Genomic DNA, 12,764 nt, shown 5'->3' on the forward strand with positions numbered 1-12,764 from the left:
AGTAGAGGCATAATTCGTTCGTTTCTGTACATTTTTCCTTCGCATGATGAGCATTCGGCAAGACTTTTCCGCTTCCATTTTTCCTTGGATGAAAAGAGTTCAGCTCGACGATGTACGCGCATATTTTTGTCCACATTTGCAAGGCTTTTTTGCCTGGACTTTCCACCAAAGGCGCCAACAGTTCACCGTATCAATACCGCCCTAGTCTGACTGAAAGCGTTTCACAGCAGAAAGAAGATGTAAAATGAGAAAGAAAACAAAATGCTGTATTTTGAGAACGCATGCCAGATTTTTTTCTTATTTGTACATTTCTTCATCACCGCCTTACCAAACGCTCGTCCCTGGGTTCCGGTTTAGTAACTCCGTGACTGTTGCGCTCAATGACTTTCGCAGAATGTTTCGGTTTTTTTTCTCTCTGCCATTCTTATCTCGGAAACAACCACCAGCTCCCTACACTACTTCGACTGAAATGTGGGCTAGAGGAAGCATGAATAGGGAAATCTTTTGTCCATCCGGTCGCCAAATGATGGTGAACGAACTTTTACCAGCGTACGAACCTTCGGAACCCTACTAACTGGCGAGTGATCAAGCTATTTGAACATTGGTTGGTAATTCATGATGGTTTTTAATAAACCAGAACTAATTTTTGTCCATAACGAGCGACAAAAAGTACAACTTGCTGTACTTTTACGAACCGACAAGCTCGCAGAACCCGAACGCGGTTTATCCTAGGCAGCAAGCAAGCATGTAGCACCACACATTTCCTAACCAAGTGAAATAAATTCTGCTGCTCGACTAAAGTTACAACCATCGGGATACCAAAAACAAAACATAAAAACCAATCGGCAATTGCAGAGGCGGCATCATTGTCTCAACATATAAATGTATCATTTCTATAGTCGCAAACGTTGTTAGGGGACATTTATTTGTTAAAACTTAGGAGGGTGTATCTGTCAAACGTGAACAACATGCAACAAGCGTTGGGAAGCTACAAACCGTTACCTTCGACCAGTTTGCTCTAAACATACTATCAACCAAAATTAATATCTGTTGGCGCATGGAAACTATCCGAAAAGAGCACCGTGCTTCTTCACCCACAAGCGTTTGGCAACAAGTAGGCACTAAGAATTTCCCGGAAGTTAATTTGTCATTGCGGAACTTATTTGCAGTGTGAACATTTCGTGTTTCCGCCTAGTATTTCTCATCGAGCGGATGACTACAGAGCTCTTTTTAACGTACTTTGGTTTCCATTAAGTTCCTGGGGAGAGACTTTAATGAAGGTTTGCTCTCGCAATGAGTCACAAGCAACCGTAATGACATTTAATGGCTGCATGGGTGAATAAAGACATTATCCATAATGGAAAAAAATAAAAACGTTGCCATACTTGTGGTTTGTTTCCTTTGAACCACGCTATTTAGATGAAACAAGTAAGTAGAGAAATAAACACCTCACAGATAATCGTGTGACAATCAGGGAAAGCTTACACATGATTCAGAATACAGTGTAGAACGTACAGCGCAATGTGTTTTGAAATGGCAAATTGGTCTAGCGTTGGAAATGTTTTCTATTCATTTTATCTTATATGTTCGGTATGAGTTTATGCACCCTTTGGTCGGTTTCTATGACTCTGTCTCTCTGATCGTAACTTACTTCTCATGATAAACATTTTGAGCTTTTTTATTTAGTTTTTTTATGAAATGTAGGATTTTCATTCAACAGATTCAAGATTCAACATTGCCGTAAATATAGAATTATGTCTGTTGTTAGATTTAAAAACCACCCTCACATTTAGCTACATTGGATCTATGCGAGCAAAATGCGGAGCAAACTGCAAGCACTGGTAAATAGGTATACGAACAATTGAAGTTCGTACATTTGTTTTCGGAGCTCTGTAGTACTAAATGAAGCGTGTGGTGGCACAGGCAGAATTGTAACACATTTCGATGTATCCCCGCAGCAACGAAATACTCTGTAATTTATCAGGTACTGTCGGATGTTTTTACAACTGCCATCCACCAAGCTCGAAATATTTCATTTATTAGCATATGGAACATCCGTGGCGACCCACCAGGACACATTCGAAAGCTCTCTCTCTCTCTCTCTCTCTCTCTCTCTCTCTCTCTTTCTCTCAGTGCAAAACAATAAACCACCAACAGCAATAAAGCAATAAAGCAGAATGTGTAACAGTTACGTAACAATCTTCTAAACAATTCTCTCTTGGGGTCCGTGTTCAGCACCACGTGCTAGACCCATTGGTAGCAGTTCGGACCAGTCACGCCGATTCAAACGTGCAACGCTGAACCAACGGGAGAAGGGCCCTTTCACGGATGGTCAGTTTGGTGAGTTGACTTTTTTTGTCTTACAGTAATTTACAGCCCATATACGCTTTATGACTTCCGCGTGGTGTCCAAAGCTGCTCATACGGAGCATTCGACTTCCACTGCCGGCACGAATTCCGACAGCAACACGTGTGACGAAAGTGGAACAAAAATAAACGCTCTACAAAAAAAAACCAATCCTAGTAAAAATGGCGGGCTTGTAAAACTCCACGCAACACCAGGCAGTAACGGCACACTGAAATTGCTGGAAAATGCGCCGCCTGGTGCCATGCTGCCGCACACGGTGTCTTTTCAATAATTTGTTTACTTTTGAGCTTGTTGGTCGCCGGTCGCCGGTCGGTCGAAATGGAAGGTGGATCACAAAACTTCCGCTTTCGGGGACAGCAATTTTCCATCACTCCCGCCGACAGCGCCGACCGGACGGTGGCTCGTCCATCTGTACGGTCCAATTGTCTCACGCGCTCACCACCGTCCATCCGGGAGGAAGCGTGTTGTTTATGAGCTCAGTTGTAAATCATATTTCACATATTTGATCACTATTTGAACTACATAAATTAACATATGCCGTTACTCTCGCCGCCATGGGAGTGCTATTTTCCAGCGCTTGAGCCGGGGTGGGCATCGATTCCAGCGTTTTTCCACAGCGAGCTGGATCTGCTGCTGGCCGCTTCCAAGAGACTTGCCAAAGAACGCTGTTGCAGCATTCAAGGCTAATTGAATCCGTACACCAACTGTGGCATAGTTTTGCCGCTCAGGCGAAGGATGTGGTCATAGGCGACGTCATGAGCGCCACCGGCGTGGGCTGGGAGCATCATAAATTCATAAATCTTCGGCCAGGGACGAGCCGTGCTTTGTTTTCGCGCTTGCGGTCGGAAACTCAGATGGTGCATTGTGCGTGCGCCGTGTAAGGTCGCGTCGTTTGCGTTCCTCGTATGGCGTTAATTGCGCACAGGCTTCGATCAAACCGGCTGGTCCGGCTGGCCAAAAAGGGTAGCGCTTGGAGCCCTTCGGCAGGATATCGTTATTTGCTCCTCGTTCTCAAGGCATTACAGCACGGGCCAACCACTTTGGATCGGAAGCGGATGCGGGTCAAATTTTTCTGCTTAAAAAGCACTCTCGCAAGATAAACGCACTGATCAGAAGTGTAATGAGGTAGCAGCTAATTGAAAAATTGCACCCGTCCTGTTTGGTTCTTGTCTGTCCATAGTCACAATAAGATGATTACAATATTAGGATGATTAGGAAGCAGTAGCAGCATCGATAACCAAGAATTAGTACTTGCTTCGAAAACTTGGGCCTAGCGACATTTATAACTTGCGCACATTCAGAAAGTTAACAGAGAAATTTGAGCATTTCGAAGCCGGTCCGTTTATCAGCCACATACCGAGTTTTAAAATACTATTTCATTGCCAAAGTCCAATGATCCATCGATGTTTTGGCCAGATGGCAAGAATGCAGCACTGTCTTTGAATAGTTTGACTCCGTACTTCCTCATCCACGCCCCAAATGAGTTCCGTGGCCGATGTGTGTATCACCCACCGAGCCATGTTTCAACCTTAAAAGCGGGTCTTTTCGGTGCCAAGAGTGAAACGGGCCACACAACGTTCGGCAAAGGAATCTTTTTGCAGATAAAATGATAAAGTTCGGGCCCATGGTCGTGTTTATTAAATATACATTAATCCTTTTTTGCATAATAATTCATTCATCCAGCCTGCGGCCCAGCCAATAGAGGCCCAGCGAATGGAGGAGGTGATGGTGTCCAGTTTGCGCTTGTTTGGTTTCGCTCCAACAAGGGTCGGGACCCTCAGGAAAATGTCTCCGTAATCCCTTGCCCGTGTGGTATTTTGCCCGAAACGCCTGAAATGACGGCGTGCTACCATGTCCGGGCCGGAGCGGAAGCGGTGGCATTCACTGCGTCCAACATGGATGAAATTGGTTTCTCGCGGGGGTTAAAGGGTAGCATTCCAGCCTCCATTCCAGCCACCGCTGCTCATCATGCTTCTCAGGCCACCAGAGTCCTCGGGCAATGTTACCCTAATGGACATCCCTAGCACCAAGGATTTAACTCATCTAGGAATTTTTATTCGCTGAGCCGCGAACTCATAAAGTAGCCGGAGGATAAGCCCCTCCAAGCGGCATTCTTCCATTGCATCGTGTTATAAAAGCAGCGTATCAATAAATCATGCACGATTTCGATGCAAGCACATAATGGCATAGAAATTGGAGCTGGTTTTGCGCAAATTTTTATCGCAACCTAGCCAATACGACTACTTCGCATGGGCTTCTGCACTCACCAGCAGGTGTCAGCAAATGTACGCTTGAATGTGTCACCTTGAATTATGAATAATCATCAAGTGTACCACTTTTCTTTTTATTTCCATTAAATTGGGTCTGTATATGTTTGATATTCTACATCTCGTGTTCTTTTCTGCTCTTGTATTTGATAGTTTAAAAATTCGTTTTTACAGCAACAGTTCGGTTCAGTCGAAAGAACTGCTTTAAAATATTTGGTTGAATAAGTTGTTTCCGATTCATTCGAATTTTTTAATACTAGTGCTACGTATACCATGGGTTGATTTTGTTGATATTGCAATATAATAAGTGAATATGGATAGTCCAATGAGAAAATCGAAGAGTTTTAGTTTCTTTGATAGCAACTTAATTTTGCTAAGCTTTGCAAAATTTTCAAGAACCTACCCTTTTGTCATTGTGGCATTGAAGACATCTACCCGGAAATCCGAATGGGCCATTATCACAGAACGGCACCGGTCAGCTATGGTGGGGTTTTGAGGGTCTTCACAAACCGGATACCGCAAAAATATTCTAGTTTCTGCAACAAAATGAATTCAGAAGTGAGCAAGAAGAAAGTGCTTTCGAAATGGAGGAAATACGCTCGTATTTTGTTCCCATCGGCAGGAGTACACAAAAAAATAAATGAAAATACTAATTATATATTCCAGGGTGGCTATTGAAGCAGCTTCAGTGTCTCAATAATGGGAACAAATTTTTATTAAAATGTACGCAAACCGAAGCTGATTATAGAATAGAATTAAATAAGGGAAATTATACGGCATGAGCGAGAATATGCTAATATGTCTCGGATGTGCATGTTTCTTTATCGTACTGTAGAATCAAAGTTTTCATAGAACAATCCACCTAAAATGGGAAATGCTCTATTTGTTTCTTGCAGCTGGATAATAGTTCGATAATCACATGAAGCTGGTGAGCATAAAGCATTGCCGAAAATCTCATACATTAGGAAGTGAGAAAAATATAAAAGTGAAGAAAAATGGATAAGAAAATTCCAAAAAGCAAGTTGCGATAGTGCAAAAACATTTTTCGTAGAACTTTTGGCTCTTTATCTAAATGCTACATTCGATTTCTTTGACAAATTCGATTAATTTGTGCTACAAACTTGATTTTTGGAATTCATATAGAATGTTATAATATGATAATTTTTCAGCCACGTTTGTAAATCTCAAAAGTTCAATTGTGTTTTAAAAATCCTAATTTGTTTCGGCATCAATCAGGTTTGACATATCACATTTTTATTAAAAAATCATATATGTTGCATGCAAAAACTCGGTCTACCAAACATCCGGATAATAAATGAAAAATCATGTTGAATACTGCTCGAGTTTCAGAGGTTTCTCCGCTTTCTTGAGTACTAATTCATTTTGCTTAAAGTCGCGTACAGTATCATCAATAGGACATGGACTCTGGTAGTTGCCAAAATATATGCAATTTGTACTACGTTACGTTTTTCTTCACACTACGCCATTGCATTTGTTAGGATTTATTCAGCAGCTCCTATTGGTATGCAATATGCATTACGTAACGTCACATTCATGATTTCCTCACTAGGTGTCGCTCTATTTCTTTAAATTTGCAGAGTTCTCAGTCGGCGAGGTCTGTAATCAAATGTGAGCAGAAAAAAATATTGAAAAAAATTGAGATAAAAAAAAATTACAGTACTTTTTTAGAATATAAAATTAAATTCAGTTTAGCAACGACAGAGCCAAATTAAACTCAAAGCCATGCATCTTTTTAATAATCACCACAATATCAAATGACAAGAGTCAGATTTTACTGTTTATATCAGCTCTTTTATTTCGTTTGACATCATCAGATTTGAGTTTTTTGATTAATTCTTGGCACACTTGAAAATTTACCCTGTTGTGTGGCTGCAATTTGCAGATGTTCTGCAGCCGAAACTGAACCACGTCAAAAGCATTATGTTAAAATAACATAAAACAACTTGAACAAAAGTGTACAATACCAATAAACGAAATATATTTATGCTTTAAATTCTTGGCCCATAATATGATCATTTATTAAAACGGATTTGTTATGCTATTTCATATTAAAAACTAGCACGTTCAGATTTATTGGCTGCCGGTATTTCATGGTAACAAATTGCCGAAATTATTATTAGATACGAGCCGATTCAACCGATTTCATTCGGATCAATGTTGTTTGAAGCACCATAAAGAGCAAGTTTTAGAAATTCAGACATAATACACACATTTACATGCAATAGACATATTATTCGTCTTCCTTCGATTTTTAACTGCATTCGTTATATTCTCTATCCTATGAAACCACCATTTTAATATTTTATCCTTATTCGTGGAACCGTCAAACTTCTTATTAAATGGCTCAACAACCGGTGTAACGTCAAAGCCGGCCATGCCAAGATAAGGTTTCCTATGACTTAGAATTTTTCGCGTAGCTAGATAGTCAGCCCTGCGTCAAATCAATTCCTCTATAAAGCAGTAAGGAAAAGTAACGCGTTGGCTTTGGCTATTGATAATCTTACATCTTGGCACCTTTGTTCGTAAATTACCGATATCCCAATATCATTCTGCAAGTTTCAACAAATTCATTTTGTTTCGACTTGTTTTTTTTCCTCTTGCTCTGTCTCTCGCACTATCTTTGTCTCTCTTTATCTCTCTCTCTCTCTCTCTCTCTCTTACTCTCTTTTTCTTAAATCATCAATTACGCTGCTTGTCAACAATTAATTCTTCTCCTTGATTTCACACCTATATTGCTACTCCCTTTAAAAAGGCCATTCTATATTCTTAATCATTACTCTCTGCCATCTAACACTCCCTTATTTACTCTAATCGTATTTTCAACGCAACGCAACTCAACACAAAGAATCAAACAAGGACTCTTGTGAATTAGTCCCTTTAATTGATTATTTGAATGTTGAAGAATATTTTCCTAGCATTTTAACATACGTCGAGAGGGGATGAGTTGAACTTCTTAGAGCAGTTTAGTGCCTAAACAGATGGGTGAAGAGGAAAAAAATGTAGAATACTCAACCGTTTTTTGACGTCGCTCACAACTGTGAGATATTTTTTGAATGCGAAAACAGACACCTCTTTTGCACTCTGTGATGTAAAAGTCAGTCGTCAAAAAAATAAACTGATATAATAAAAATTTGTATTGTTGAGCGATTTTCGTACATTCCATGAATTGAGGATTGTTTACAACCATTCCATTTGATTCGAATGGATTGTGTTGAAGCGTGTATGCAAGGTTTTGTAAAACTAGACAACATATGTAATTTTTATCATTTTCTAAAATACTCCGAAAAGAAAGCTTATACTTCATTAATTGATACCGTTCATTTTTTTAACCGAATTCATTTTTTTAATACCGTTAAAGCGCTCCTCTTCCTCTTTGCTTTGACTTCATGGACCAGATGGATTCAACAACAAAACTAAGCTTCAGCAATCATAGGAAAATATACTAATTCAAAATAAAAGAAGAGGATTATACGGAAGCTCACCTTTTCCTGCTATGATCAGCTATGATTTTAGGCGATTATTTTTACTTTTTGGGAGGGAGTTTTTATGGGATACACTTCTGTGTTTTATTACTGCTGTGTTAATCTTTGTGGATGCATCACATTTCACTCAAATCGCACCTTTTTTACATTTTTGAGTGAATGATATGTGAAAATATACGAACGTAACGGAAACGGTACAAAATTGTTATCCTGCGTACCATACGAAGAGAGAATGGATGTTTGATCAAAAGGTCGGATATTCCAATAAACGTTTTCAGTTGAAAACTGTATAATATTTGCGGCTCTGTATCAACTTCGATAGTAGGTCATATTTAGTCTCATAAAATATACAAAACATGCTTATTGAAACACATGCAATCGTTTCCCAACTCATATGAATAACGAGTGGCTTCAATAATAAACGTACAAGCAGCAGTGTAATTTTAATGCGTCTGAATTAACTGAAAATTAAACATAGGATCCTGGTACAAATTTATCCGATCAAAGGTAGCCCAACTTATGTGGTTCAGACTTCAACGAACGAACATAACACCATCAACGAAAATTGTTCACTTCTGCCACGGCGCTTTAACGGTTCCAAAGTCCAAAAAATTACCTCTGCATCTGGGTTGTGGCTTGAAAAACGATCGTCGGAGAAATGCATCCATCGTTGTTGCAGTGGACTACGGTACCTCGGTGAAAATGAACTCCTTTCTCAAATTTTACGCTCATTGATTATTTTCTAATCATTATTTTGTCGCTTTATATGGCTATATCGTTACAATTAATTTCATACCCTCTGATGCATCGCAGTTTCACACCTGCAGGCACTGCAACTAATCGAAGCTATACATTTTTTGTATCCATTTGTGATTCATTTTGGTGGACATCTTTGACAGTTGTGCAAAAAGCAAGTTTTTAGAATATGCTCACATTTTCATCGTAAGTCTATATTCGCGTTCACACATCCAAGCGATTCGTAGGACTGCTGCTATGAAGAGTTGTTGTTATATTGCTTTTCTTTGTGATACAGGATAACTCGCTTCGTCAAACCTGTTTCAACGCAGCGATGGTGGCTGTTTTGATGGTTTTCTACTGGGACACCACCAGAAGGTATGTTTCTTTTCGCGTCCTCATCGTAGATGCAGCTACGGAGGTATGCCTTTAGCGAACGATCGTTTTTGATTTAGCTACCTCGAGAATCAGACGAAACGAATGCACACAAGAGCCTACGGAATTCAAAAGAGCACGATAAGTTTTCGCTGCGAAGAGAACAGAGCATTGCATGGACAAAAAAAATGTATGACTGCATACCAAGGCGACAAAGACGATTGCTAAAACGATGATGACCTCGAAGATGAGATCGGCTACGACGACCATGCGGTTTTGATGCTCATAAATAATTTATTTTCAATGCTTCCCTTTTTCTTCCCTGCAGGAGTATATCGGCCGCACTCGAACATGCTCTGATCCGAGCGCACTCGAGGAAGCCTGCTTTGGGATCGTATAATTTTCTCCCGTTTTCTTTTGGGATGTCATTTGGAGCGGGCCTCCATCGCATATGCCGTACGCCGTGATCTCCCCTGTGATCGGAACAGCGAATTTCACGTTCATCACTCCAGTCCAGCAGCCGTTCCAAGTTTAGCTGCGCCATTGAACCGCCGCCAATGCTTGGCCGCAGAGAAAACGATTGTCCAATCATTCCATCGTTTAATTAAGCCCCGCAGTCGATGGTACGCTATCGTAAGTTTATTCTAGCGGTGGCTAGAAAATAATTCAATCGATAGCAAAGTGGCAACGAACAAAACCCACGTTCTTTTGTGCACAACGTAAATTAATTGAATGCATCACGATTTCTATGTAGCGTGGAAAAAGGCCAGAACGTGGCTAGGATGGTGCCCTTTGCGATCATTTGATGTGTTCCTAAGTAAACACCCGGACATAAAGTGCTAAATTTGTGTTTCTCCATGACTGATAAGATGGAAGTGAGTACGTTGGATAAGTTTTCAACCTACACATCAAAAATTTTAACGTGAAGCACAAATTCACTTCATCATGCTCTGGAGCGCAATCCTCTAAAATCCGTCATTCAGACTATTGTGGAACAGGTCTAATTTGTATGCTATCGTTTCATGAAGAAGCAGCCAGTTGTTGGATGCATGTGCCAGCCCAGTGTATAGAAAATTGCAATTATATAGCGTTTTCTCACTATTTGGCCCATTTTACCTTACTGCGGCGCAAATTAGCTGAGACGATGAGCAAGGAGTAATTGAAACCGTTCGGATTCAATTAATAGAAGATGGCGATGACGGCCAAGTGTATCAACACGACCAACAACCACGAGAAGGCGCCATTCGGAAAGGAAAGACAGCATGAAGAGCTAGCCTGTAACGGATGGTGCCGGTGTTGATGGCGATGTGTAAAATGGATTTCGTTTTCCACTACAATCATGGCGTCGATGCCTTCAAGCGTGTCTTTATGTTCTCACTGATGATTGTTGGATAATAACAAACCACGCGAACGGCTCAAATTCATCATCACCGTCGATATGCGCACCTTCTTGCAACAAAACAAAATGAAAAAAGGGCAATGCATCGAAAAGGCCATGAACGCCAATCAATTCTATCATGTGCATGTAAGCTCGCGTATACCAAACACGACTAGATTCGAAACATCATTAGATGGACAATTATCGTCGCCTTGCCGTTGCCTGCATCTCATTGCTGTGAGCCGTTACATTATAAGCAATTGCACAGAATTTCCAGTACAATCGACATCTTACCTATGACAAGCCTAGTAATCTAGCTTCTCCATGACCCCCTTACAGCAAACCAAAGACAGCTTTACCCCCTGCATGTACTATGTTCTTGTGTTAGATAAAAAAATCGAGTTTGTAAATAGCTCCAGCTTGAAATGAATATACTTAAGTATTCTTTTCCCTCAAATTCTGGTGACAATTGCTTGCAAACCCTGTAAAAATCACATCCTTTTTTGAATGATGTTTGTGTATGGCTGGGTCAACCAGATATGTATGTTTATTATTCATTTAATAAGCATAAATGCGTAATATCTGCAACCTATTCAGCATATTCTAATAGATACAAATGAATATTGGATATAAATTATCTACCTATATAAATTATTTAAAATTGTTATTCGAGAAGAAATGTCAAGTAAGAAATAAGTATATGAAATGCATTACTTGTCCCTGAAAATAGAGCAGACTGGACATCTCCAACATTAAACTAAAGAAAAACACATGTTTTACTCATAGCTGGCAGCATAAATAGTCGTTTATATGTGCAATTATATGCTTCCAAAAAAAAACAATTTGATTACATCTTCGAAAGGAACGAACTCGTCAAAGGATTTAAAAACATTTGTAATCGAACGCTTCAAAGCCAGTCGGAAACGCTTCAAGCTAGCGACATCTATGGAGTTAAAAGCAAACTAAAATGCCATAAAACAGACTGATTCCCAAACATTCGCAAACTGGCTACAGATCGTAACAAAGTTGAGCAAATACTTTTTAATATTATTTATGTTTCGATGTTTTATTTTTCTTAAGGGTTTAATTCAAGCAAAACAAGCTTTTAGAAATTGATCAACACATCGTAAAAAAAACTAATAAGTTAACAATTTTACATTTTATTTGGGGAATATAAACCGTGCAAACCCCTACTTGCCACAATCCAAAGTTGGGCATGCGCTTTAAAGGCTTTCGACTTTGCATCACGGTAAGGGGGGTGAATTATGACCGTTAGTATCACATTCCGACACTTAATTACAGCGGGTCGATGCCGTTCGTTGGCTTCAGGGAGCACGCCCTTTGTCGAAAGTTGAAGAATAGTGTTGGGCCGACTTTCCCGGCATGACCGACGGGTAGCAACGGATAAGTTTCCAGAACGAAGCACGGCAGCTCGCTTTTCACTCTTTCCATTTGCAAAAATATGTGGCTACAGGTCCAAGGCGGCACGCTTCATAAGCACTTCATTTACTTGACACTGATTGTTAGGTGTTCAATGGTAGAAAGACCACTATAAATTTCCATTCAACGCATCTTGGTTCCGTCGACGATAACCTGCTTGATCGATCTACCAACATTCACCTTTGAACGGATTGTTTTGCTCCTTTTCGCCATTTTTCCGTCGGCCTTTGAGCGTCGGGAGGAGTGTCTTGCTCAAACCGCCTTCGTTCGTTCTTACCTATTGGATACAGCGGACCTTTGCGGGGCTTGTGTTCCTAGCCCCGTTTTGATGGGTTATAAATGGGCAATCAGTTTTGATGGTTCGCCACAATGTCGGGATTTTTGCACCTCGTAAATTGTAGCATGCAATCAACGTTGAACATTCGACAGACTGCAAATCTTCTTCTGTATGGAATACACCGCTTTAATGTCATTGCGTAGCCGCACAACACTTATCAAGACGATAAACATAATTTTCTGTCGTATTCGATTCATTTATTTTCTGACAAATCTGACAATTGCTTTCGGTCGTTTTTCAACTAGAACGAGCCGCTTCGCTTCGCTTACAAGCACTGTTTTTGTTCTAGATAATTTCTGTTTTGTTCCACAATGTTCCTCCTGGCAAGAGAAAATTTTATCCTCCCATACAATTTTTACGTT

The sequence above is a fragment of the Anopheles nili genome, chromosome 2 (assembly GCF_943737925.1).
Source record: "Anopheles nili chromosome 2, idAnoNiliSN_F5_01, whole genome shotgun sequence".
Lineage (NCBI taxonomy): Eukaryota > Metazoa > Arthropoda > Insecta > Diptera > Culicidae > Anopheles > Anopheles nili.